This window comes from Neolamprologus multifasciatus, chromosome 9 (assembly GCF_963576455.1).
Source record: "Neolamprologus multifasciatus chromosome 9, fNeoMul1.2, whole genome shotgun sequence".
Lineage (NCBI taxonomy): Eukaryota > Metazoa > Chordata > Actinopteri > Cichliformes > Cichlidae > Neolamprologus > Neolamprologus multifasciatus.
The window spans coordinates 4,217,794-4,229,929 of NC_140447.1; the positions used below are offsets into that span (position 1 = coordinate 4,217,794).

Below are 12,136 nucleotides of genomic sequence, written 5' to 3' on the forward strand. Positions count from 1 at the left end.
TTATTTTTATTTAGTTTTGACTTCAGATTTTCAATTTTATATCAGTTTTAATTAGTTAAAACCAATTGTTTGCTAGTTTAGTTTAGTTTTTATTTTTTTGAAAATCCTTAGTTTCAGTTTAGTTTTGATTAGTTTCAGTTTAGTTTTAGTCGTGTTTGCAATAATTAAGTGTAACAAAATCCCAGTTTCATCATATCAGTCATTCTGCTCATCCTTGGGTATGTTGCTATTCCAGCTACCATACTGCACCCTGGACAGGTCGCCTGTCTGTCGCAGGGCTAACACGCAGAGACAGACAACTCACATTCCCACCTATGGGTTCTTTAAATAAATAAATAAAGGCAGATGAACAACCATTGATACCAGGCAACTATAAAATGTATATCTTGGCCCCAATGAGACTATTAACTCTCGCAGCACTGGGTGTTCGTAATTTTGGTTCAAGTGAATTGATAAACTTTTTGAAGGTAATTGACTCACACAGTTGTGTAGATATCCCCGTCCTGTTGTCTCGGGATGCATCACGCTGCCTTGCCTGGGGTTAGCTTCTGTTTTCTGGGGATGAGGGTTGAGTGTGCTCCCTTACCTTCTCAAGCTAAGCTAGGTTAGCCTTCTTGTGTGAGCTTTTCTAGTGCACTTTAAGGTTTGTGGGATTTTTTTCCCTTTAGAAACGTACCTCATAATTTGTCTGTTTCCACTACAAGACACTTGCTTTATCCAAAACACAGTCATATTCAAAGTAATCCCAAATTGGACTCTGGCTCCCGACTTTTCCTGACATGATTCTGCGCGTGGACGGAGCAGCGACACAGACGACTCGACTAACGTGCTGCCACCTGCTGGCATAATGAGACACAGCAAGAAAAAAATCTGGAAACTAAACTTCATTTTCACCCTTGACTCTTGTATGACACGCACACATCAATGAAAACTAAACACATTTTTGCTATAAATTCAGTTAATTTTAGTTCGTTTTGTGAACACTCATTCCAGTTTTAGTTAGTTTTCCTTTTTTTGTTTTTATTTTTATTTCCGTTAACGAAAATGTTTTTTCACTTCTAGTTTTCGTTATTTCGTTAGTTTTCGTTAACGATAATAACCTTGGTTTATGTGCATTAAAGCTATATAAAAATTTAACAGTGCAAATGCAAATTCCTTGCTGACAGTTCAACCAAAAGGCATTTATCTATTTATTGGAACAGGTGAATGAACAAAGCAGGAACGGCAAGACTGACTAACTGACTGAATGGCTGGCTGAATAACTGAGTTCAAACAGGAACGACAATACTGGCCACATCAACATCAATGACACAACAAAGAACTGGTGAAACCGAGGAACTTAAATACACAGGTTGGAGACCGAAACAAAACAGTTCAGGGGGGCGGCCACGCGACCAGTGGCTGAGCCAAAGTAGTTCTGGTGGGTGGCCACGCCGGCGGCAGTGGCGACTACTGAGCAGGTCTGGTGGGCGGCCACGAGGAAGACGGCGGCAAAAAATATCTTGATGATAAAAATATTCTCTAGAATGACAAAAGTTGAACTTTTTGTGAGGTTTGTTCCTGTTACATTCAGCATAACACTAACACAACATTTTATAAAAACAATCATCATACTAACGGTCAAACATGGTGGTGGTAGTGTAATGGCCTGGGCCTGTTTTCCTGCTCCAGAACCTGAGTCACTTGTTGTAATTAATGGAAACATGAATCCTGCTCTCTAACAGAAAATCCTGAAGGAAAATGTGGTTAAAGGAATTCAGCAGAGTGGGCCAAATTCCTTTCACAGTGATATAAAAGACACATTTCCTGTTATTGCAACTGCTTGATAACTGGTTGCACTGCCACACAACCAGTTATGAGGTGTAGTGGGCAATTACATTTTCCTGGTGAGATTTTTAGTTCCAGGTGTTTTTTATTTGACTTTGTTATCTTTGCCTAATGTTAAAATGTGTTGATCTGAAAAATGTAAGCGTGATGCAAAAAAGAAGACATCAGGAATTTATTTTTTATTTATTTTTCATGAAATTCTCATTACTTGCTTACATTCACAGTAACCAGTTTCAGGCTGTGCTGTTTCAGATAAACAGTGGGTAGTCATCAAGTTGTGCAAGTGCTAAAATTTGGATTGGGGCATTTGTCCTTAATTATCGTTCTAGTAAAAAATGTTATTTTGCTTGAACTTGGCAAAGCTCTAACCACAAATAACACTAAAATCTTGTGCATTTGAAACAGGTTCCTGCCACTGTAAGATAGCTAGCATTAGCATTGGCACTGATGAGGATTAATCTGTGTCTCTTTTGATTATCATGTATAGTAATATAGTGCAGCAAGATCAGGTGCTGGCATAGCTCACGAAGTTGAGTGGGTAACCCACATGCTGGAGGGGTTAAGCAGAGGCCTGGGTTCAACTCTAATCCAAGGCAATTTATTGTACATGTTCCCCCTGCTCTGCCTCCTGGCATTGCCTTTTTCTTTTTTTTTTTTTTGCACCTGTCCCGATTGGCTCTTTTGCCATCAGAATTATTGTCTAAAGGCGGAGAAAGACGCCCAATGGATTTACTCTACCAAATGGACCATCCCAGCCTTGTTGTAATGGTCTATTTGATTCACCTTTTATTGTTTATTTTATTCTTTTTTATTTTCACTTGTTAGATACGAGACAGACTTGAATGAGGAAAAGAAAAGGGAGAAAGAAAGAGGGAAAGAAAAACAGCGGGGAAGAGGGACGGGGATAAAGGGCAAAAAAACAAAAACCAACTAAATAAGCAGACAAAAAATACAAATATCGATCACCTGGATCACCTGTTGAGAAAGAAATAAAGAAAACAAGCAGAAGAAAAAAAAGAGCAACATAATAAACAACATCATGATGATCTATGTGAATATAACAGTAAATACTAAATATTAAACATTATTGTGCAGCACATAAGATCGACAGCGCACAGTGTGCTTTGAGGTAGGAGCCAAAAAGGGTGTAGTTTGTATGTGTGAGCACCCGTGTGTACACCTGTGAGCATGGACGCGCTTGTATTAAAAGGTTCCTTCATGTAATGATCTGCTGGGGGGGGGGGGGGGGGGGGGGGCCACAGCCCCGTCCTCCAGGGCATGAAGCAGGTATGGAGGAGATCAAGACTCCAGACATCCAGAGGCCCCCAGAACACAAGAGACCAAGGAAGACCAACAGAGGGGCAGCCGAGCCACTGTCCCAGAAAGAGCTGAGGACAGTCCCAGATGAGGGGTCACTCAGCAGCCGCGGAGCAGAAGCCAGGGGGGGTTGCAGTGACGTGCCCGTGAGCTCCGCCAGCAGCCAGCTGTGCCTGAGTGACCGAGCCCCAGGCCGAGAGGCCGGGGGCACCCCACCTCCGAAGTGGCCCGAGCGAGCCCCAGGCTCCAGGCCCCGATAAGCAGCCGCCAAGGAGTGAGCCGGTGTGTACCTGGACGCCTACCCCCGGACACAAAGAACCACCAACGCACCGATGTCTGAGGGAGTCTGCCACTGGCAGGGGAAGTGGTGGTGGTGGTGGTGGTGGGGGGGGGGGGGGGGATAGGCCTCCATACCCTGGAGGGCCTGAGATGTCCCCAGAGAGGTGGCGTCTGATACCCAACCTGACATATAGACACAGACATACAGGCACACACAGATACAAACATCCATTCCCACCCTCATGCTCTCATATGCACTTACTCCACACTCACCCAACGTGGAGGCAGACATAAAGAGACGCTGTACACACAATCACACTCCCCAAGCGTACTCTAAGAACCGGGTCTAGGTACCCTTGCCCCTGGAGGGGGAAACTGCACCCAGACCCAGGTGGTGTTACCCTTTTCCCTGCGGTGGGGAGAAGCAGACCGCCCCGACTCCGCAGCAGCAGGGAGGCCCCACACTCCAGACCCCAGTCGGATGGTCAACTCCTCCTCCCGGCCCCCCCGCTCCAGCAGGCCGCAGAGAACGGGGGTGAGAGAAGACTCCAAACCTCCCTCCACCCGCTCATATGTAGTGTTGATGCATGTGTGTTCTAAGGTGCATTTAAAACCCAGGAGGGCATGGAGCTACCTGCCAGAGAGCAGCAGGTAAGCACATAGCCCCTCCTGCTAGCCCTCAATGTCTACGTGTATTTAAAATTGAGAGGTGGGCAACGACGCCAGGGGTGAGGTGTACACCCTGATGGTAATTTGGATTCCGTGTAGCGTGCCCACCCCCAAGATCCTATATGTATGTGTTATGAGAGTGTGAGTAATGTGAATGTCTAAGTTGTCGGATAAAATTGAGGCACAGGCAGCCAGAAGGGGACAGAGGGGGGGGGGGGGGGGATGCCTCCCCTGCACCCTGGTGACACATCTTTACCCCAAGGCCCTGCATGTGTGGGTGATTGTGGTGGAGCAGGAAGAGGGAGGCAGCTGTGACAGACTGTTTGTCTTTTAAAATCTCACTTTTGTACCCAGCAGTGATTCTGTACTGTGCTCTGGCATCTTTCTAGGGTTTGTTTTCATATACAAGCGACGGTCAGATTTGAAGATGAGTGCTGTCTGCTTCATTAGTACCTGATACTCAAGAAGTAGCTACTCAGTTTGTTCCATGTTCTTTATGTGTGAAGTATTTATAATTTCCATAGAGTAACCACAGACACAATAACAGCAGAACAGTCACTGTGTTTATTTAGGATGATTCCCATTGAACACTATAGTACAGTACAATCTGTATATTGTGTGGTCTGCAGTGCCGCTGCAGGGGAGGCAGATGCACCTAAGCGCCATCTGCAATCACGCCTCGCCAGCATAAAGAGTCTATACTAGGTCCTGTCAGCTGTTAATCATGTGTTCGGCTGGCGGCTGGAAACCTGAGGTGGAGGCGTCCGGGGGACCGGCTTGGCCTGAGCCGGAGGTTGAAGCACCAGATCAGCCTGACCCGGTGGAGGTCGAAGCACGCCAGGAACCTACTTGGCTGGAGCTGGCGGTCAGAGCAAGGGAGAGCCCTCCACAGATGAAGCCTGAGGTCACCGTGCCAGAGTCCAGCATGCAGAGGGGTCCTGCGCACCGCCTGCCTTTCATGGCACCTGTGAGCCCCAGCTCATGTCCACACCTGCTGTGTGGGTCTGCCAGAGGTTTCTTCCTGTTAAAAGGGAGTTTTTCCTTCCCACTGTCGCCAAAGTGCTGCTCATAGGGGGTCATATGATTGTTGGGCTTTTCTCTGTATGTATTCTTGTAAGGTCACCTTACAATATAAAGCACCTTGAGGCGACTGTTGTTGTGATTTGGCGCTGTGTAAGTAATACATTTGCAATAATTTTAGGCAAACCTTTTTCACCTTGTCATGCCCTTGGCCTTCAATTTGAAGATGGTACTAGCCTTCACTCTAAATAATGCTGCAACTTCATTTTGAAGAACTCTAGCTTGAAGTTGATTTATGGCACAGGCCCTGTTTAGATCTGTCAAATGTGGCATGCTTAGAGCAGACGCCGTCTGACCGCGGTAGCAGGGTCCATGCTCACAGGTGCAACAAGGTGCATTCAACTCTGCTGTTTAACCCATCCATCCATCCATCCATCCATCCATCCATCCATCATGCACAAAAAAAGGTCTATTGTTAATACTCTGACTCAGGTTTCTGGCAGTCTGTTTGATGAATGCTTCAGTAATAGCATTAGATATAAAATGCCAAACACAAATGAACAGATCCTCCTAAGTAATAACACAGGAAGCCATTTAAACTTGGTACGGCAGAGAGATTGATGTCTGAAACCATCTCTCTGCCTCTCCGTACTCTACATGTCTCACTCTCCATTTTGCTGACAGGCCTCTGCAGACAGCTGCCAATGTCTGTGATTAAAAAGGAAATATAGGGCTTGACAATGAAACACTCACCAAGACACTTCAGAGTAATCAAATAAAGGAAATCTGCACCCAGACACCTAAGTTATATTATACAGAGTGTATGTATTTTACAGTAGAGACAGCAGGTTGTTCTGTTGATGTAATTATAAAGTTGATAGTATTTTGTGTGATGGAAAATCACCCTACCTCAGTGAAGGACAGGCATGCACATTCAGCAGGTAAAATAAAATAATTTATTTAATACTGTGTACAAAAACAGCTTCAAGACCCTCCTGTATGAAGAAACGAGTCGCATGCACTGCTCAGGTGTGAATTCGGCCCATTCTTCCACACAAACAGTCAGTAGGCCTCTTCTATAAGATCTGACTGTTCTTTCCATAGATTTTCAGTTGGATTCATGTGATTTGCTTCTAATAGCTTTATTTTCTTTCTTGGAAACCAATTCAGAGTTTTCTTGCCCGTGTGTTTGGGATCATTGTCTTGCCGAACCATCCCGATTTCAACTTCATAATCCTGGAAGATGGCATCAGATTTTGATCAAGACCGTCTCTGTACATGTTGTTCCCACCTCCAGACTTCACTGTTCCTATGATGTTTTTAGAGTGATGTGCAGCACCTTTTGTCCTCCAAACATGGTGTGTATTATGCCATCCAAAGAGTTCAGGTTTGGCCCGTCTGACCAGACTATGTTAAACAGGCCATTGTGGTTGAGTCCATTACTATTGTTCTCTTTGAAACAATGGTACCTGCTGATTTCAGGAGAACTGTGAAGAGCTATCTTTCTGTAGCTCCCTACAAGTGGTCCTTGGATCTCGCACAACTCTTCTGATAATTCTTGTCACTCCTCTATCTGAAATCTCCTGGACAGCACCTGGTTGTGGCCAGGTTATGGTGACATTTATTTAATTTGAAATAATCCAAATTCAATTTATCATCAGTGGATGAGTTAGAAGTAAAATTTGTTGTTAATATTCCAAAACGTTGATTCTGTTCATCTGGAAGTAGGTTTTTCAGTCGAGAAACGTTTCAAGAAAGCTCCAGCCGATCCAGGAGAGAAGAACAACTGCCGACTAAGTGAAAACCCACAGTGATCACGTTTTCTCTAAAAAAAACCCCAAAACACGCCGCACCAAAAATTGGTCCCCCGACACAAACAGAGTAACATAGTGTACGCTGTTAAGTGCAGGAGGATTGCCAGGATTTATACATCAAGGAAACCAAACAACCTCTGGCGAAGCTTTATTTTTTTATTGTTAAGCACTTTGTGCAGCACCGTCTGTCTGGAAATGTGCTATATAGATAAATTTGACCTTGACCTTGACAGAGGGTCTCGGGTGCTCAGCAGTCCTGGCTCTGCTTTGTCCAATATTTGTATATAACAGAAATGGAAACAAGAGCCGAAAACGTTTGTGCTGGAATACAAATGATTAAATTTCATATTATGAGTACTTCACAAAGACAGAGTGTGAGGAGCCACAAGACTTCCATACATCTGTGCACTAATAATCCACAGGTTTGTTGATGGAAACATGACTTCTGAAGAATAGTGTGTACCTATCTCCACCATGTAGTCAAAACAACAACTTGACCAAAGTACTGCCTGCAGCTCTAACTGTGTTTCAGACAGGTGTGTGTGGCTGCAGTGATATCATTTAAAAGGTTAGTGATTCAAACTTTAGCAGAGACTAACTGAAAGTGATTCCACAAATGAACAAATGTATATTCAATAAATATCCTGTAGACTGCATTTTACTGAAGGAGATATGTTCAGTGTCCAAACGCAACAACTGTCACTTCATCATCATGAAAACGTCTTCATTTATCCAGTCATAGAAAAGAACTGCACAACATAGCCTAGCAAAGCACCCTCTACTATGCAAATATTTTACACTCAAAGTTGGAAAGCATGAGATTTTTAAAGTCCTGATTAACCCTTTAAAACCGGTCGGAGCAGCACGCTCCGTTTTGCTTAACTATTTTTAAATCCCGGTAGCTCTGCAACCACGTGAGCTAGCGCAATAATTTTTTTTGCATATGAAACCGGAGGAGTTGTACTTACATCTTATGCCATCAGCTTGTCCTCGGTCACAGTTTCCTTCCACATATAGCTTTGCAAAAACTGCATAAAAAGCACTTGCAGCAACAAAAACATAATATTCCAGAAACACGCTTTGCTGATCCGATCAGCTGTTCGTAACACTTCCTACGTCAGCGCGAACTATCGCATGTCCGCCATGACCTGCCCAAAACCGGAAGTGACGTCATTTTCGTGTAAATGTAGTTTTTTGCCTTATAAGCCTATACTGGTGTTTTTAAAAGTTATCTTTGACTTTATGACTTTCTGTGTGGTTTCTGGGATGCTTAGGACTCATATTGCACTGCTGGAAATAGTTTATTTTGATGCATATGCTGCTTTTTTGCAAATTTGCATCATAATATTTATTTTTGTTTTTCCTGCAGTGTATAAAAATTGGTGTGTTTCAAAAATAAAACTATAAAGACACTCAAAATAAATTTCCTGTGGTGGGAAACTATTTTGTGCAACTTTTTTGTATTTACAGTTTTGAGAGATAAGCCTCTTAAATTTCTCTAACTAGAAATAAATGTTAAAAAAAACAAAAACGATTTTCAATTTTTTTGTAGTTTATTGCACTTTTTTGCAATTTATGTAATTACTATGCACTTAATGCAGACATATTATTAAAATCTGGGCTGTAATGGTTGTATTGATGTATAGCAACTTGAAATGCTCCCAAAAATGGCTCCACAGCATGTAAACATATAATATAAGCTCTGGCAGACTTGGTTCTATGGTCGGTCTTAAAGGATTAATAAAAAAAAAGATAAAGAATAATGAAAGAGAGGTTAAATAGAACTGTTTGGTCCATTGTGTGTGTGTGTGTGTGTGTGTGTGTGTGTGTGTGTGTGTGTGTGTGTCTGTGTTAATAGAAAGTACAGTTAGACCCTTGGAGGCTAACAGATGCGAGAGTGAAGCTAAACACAGACGCCTCCTCTCATCTATACGAGTCTGTTTCTCTCGTTCTCTCCACCCATCTTTTTCCTGTCTGATCCAAGGGTGATGGTGGCACCAAAACAAGGCCATGATTAGATATTAACATACATATGTTACACGGTTGTTGTCCAGGAAACAGCTCCAGTGTGTATGGGTGCTCAAATATCTTTAGGCCGTCCTCATTTAAGTAACTGCATTAGAAAAAAACAGACTTCTACATTTATTAAAACAAAATACAGTTTAACTGTTTAAAAGAAGAATGACGTCTATGTGAGGACGGGGTTGGCAACATGAAGCCATTCAGGTTTGGATCTGTAAGACGTGCGACCCAGTCTAGCTCTCATCCCAGTGAGGAGTGCAACTATTTGACAAAATACATTTTGCAAATGATTAAGTGACTAAACAGTAAAGTAACGTGTGTCTGTTTTTTGTGGTGCAGTTGTTCCACCTACACAGCTGCAGGCTGTTGGCGGCATTTCTGCAGACAGAGCATCAGCTAACGGTGCCAGAGGCTCCTCACCTTTGTCCTCCTAAAATGTCAAGTGATTTCTCACACACTTCAAGAGACTGCACATTTCAAATCAGTTCCCTATAGTGTGGTGGTGCACTGCTTAGTGCTGTGTGTCGGGGCGTGGTCAGCGGCGCAGCTGTGGTGGAGGTGGACGCACTTGAGCGGCATCCACTCGCCAGCTTAAAAGTCTGTACTGGGTCTTTGTTGTTGTTGGTGTGTGTTTGGCTGGCGCCTGAAAAGCTGCAGCGTGAACAAGCAGCCGTAATAAAGAAAGTGTGCCGAAGAGCGGTGAGATGTGGTCGGGTCGTGGATTTGTTACCTGCTGTCACCCCAGAGAAACAGGGGTCATGATTCAAGCTGGGGCTGGTTGTGAGGAGTTTGTATATTCTACCTCTGTGGATTACCTCTGAGGTGCCCTAGCTTCTTCAAGAGTCCAACTATAATGTTATACACTATACATTTATTTAGTCCTGACTGAACTGAACTGTAACCAAAGAGCACAAAGTCTGCGAGGAAATATCTCTTCTTACATCACTACACCAGCAGCCTGAACCATTGATACAAGGCAGCATAGGTCCACACTTTCATACTGATTATGCCCATTTCTGACCCTACTGTTACGTTCTTAGTCTAGGCGAGTATTGAACGCAACAAGAAGTTGGCCCACTCACACACCACCCAAGCAAGAACACCAACAACAATATCTTTTTAAAGTGCTAAGCAGCCATTTATTTTCTTCAGCAGTGAGCAGTGCCAAAAATAACAAACAAAACTCCCTAACGGTCCCTACGCTTTCCTACACAAAGTGAAAACCAAACAAAAGACAATTCACTTACCCAACTTCCTAAATGAAAAACAGGAGAAAACTTAATCAACAAAAATGGCTTCTCACGCCTACTAGGCTGCTGCAGTGAGGAAGATATACAAGGTGAACAAAATACACAATTGCTACTTTATAAAATCTATTTACAGCTATTTACAAAATTAAGATACTAACACCAGACACACACACAGGGTTATACTTGCAAATCACTGGGCACAGACACTCTACACAGCAACGAATCAAAAACACATGCTCTTTGTTGGATGGTGGAAGTTAGGAGAGAGGGGACCAGGTGGCTGTCATCCGGTAGTGAAGTACTGGAGGTGATTAGCCAATTATCCAATCCAAGGACAGGAAGAGACTCCACCCAACTACTCAGCAGGCACGCCCAGGTGTCCACCTCCTAAGAGAGAAAAGGGAAAAAACCCACAGCCAACCTCTGGTGGGAGGAGTCACACATAAAACAAACACTGACAACATTGGATCATAACACTACCATTCCACTGGTGTACCAGAAATGGAGACCAGCGAGCATTTGTTCCAGTCCTCAGTGGTCCAAACTGTAGCCTCGGTTTCTTGTTGTTGACTGACACGAGTCGTACACTGTTTGGTCTTCTGTTGCTGTCGCTCATCTGTTTACGATGCTGTTCTGCATGCATTAGTTTTAACAAGTGGTTATTTGAGTTCAGGTCTGGCTATTCCCCTCTGACCTCTGGGGTCAGTCAGGCATCTTTGCACACAGAACTGCTGCTCGCTGGATCTTCTCTCTTTTTCAGACCGTTCTTTGTAAATCTGAGTAGCTAAGCCGTTTCTGGAATACTCAGCATGTCGAACAGCAAAAACTATGTTTGATTATTTAAATCACGTTTATTTAAATAACCTTTTCTCAGTTTTGAACTTCAGGAGACATTTTGACCTGGTCAGCCTACATACAGTGGATTAAAGGAGTGTTCTGACCTTCCTCTGGTTCTCACCCCCAGCATGTTGTATGTCTCATGTGCATAATAACCTAACTGAAACTATATCTGCAATATGGTGAATAAATGTTTTAATCAAGAACCTCTACTAAAAGCTTAATCAAAAGATATAAATGAATAAAAGACAATAATGAATAACCTGGTTATTCAAATAACCTCCAGACAGCTCCTCAAAGTAACACTTTCACAAGCATGCTCTGCAAAATCCTGCACTTCCTGTCTACTTTGCACAGAGTGTACTCAGAGTTAGGCCTTTCTTTTATAATGCAACAGAATCAGCACATACACATTTAAGATTATAGATTTAACTCAACAGTTTAACGTGTTATAACTGCACCTGTAATAAAGGCTAATTGGGTACCAATATGTTTAAACATCTGAATGCAATATCAATATTAATTATTAATGCAATGGTAATGATGATGATTATTAACAATAGCAGCAAAATATTTCTCTAATCCCCACAAAGCATTTTGAGAGTCTGGTGATGAACCACACTGTTTTCACACCCTCCTGCAATTAAGCCGTCCCAGATTGTATACTAGTCAAACTGACTGGAAATATGGTGTCTTAGAAAGATGATGTCTGAACAAATACTTATTTAGACTGCAGACTTCGTCCTCCAACTATAAAGAATCTTGGAATATGTTTTAACCAGGCTGCTTCCTGCAGCGTGCAGCTATACAGTCCTGCCTTTATTCATTTGAGCAGCTCCCAGTTTGGGTTTGGGAGGCAGGCTTAATGTTTACTTCTTCACCCAACTTATTACACGCTCTGTGTGTTTTATACACCACCACTGTGTTTAATTATTAGTCATAATTTAACCCGTCTTCCACCCCTCACCCACAACCCTCCTTAAGCCTGGTTCTGGAGGTATCACCATGGGGGGTCGTGTGATTGTTAGGTCTCCAGGCTCTTTAGCTTACAGTAGAAAGTCCCTTTAGATAATTGCTGTTGTGAGCTGGTGCTGTGTGAAG

The 12,136-nt window shown here is 43.0% G+C and overlaps 1 protein-coding gene across 5 annotated transcripts in view; it reads left to right on the top strand.

Moving 5' to 3' along the window:
* The window catches only part of LOC146510847 (phospholipid phosphatase-related protein type 5-like), a 112,581-nt gene that overhangs the window by 61,868 nt on the left and 38,577 nt on the right, over nt 1–12,136 (top strand). The window lies entirely within an intron of this gene.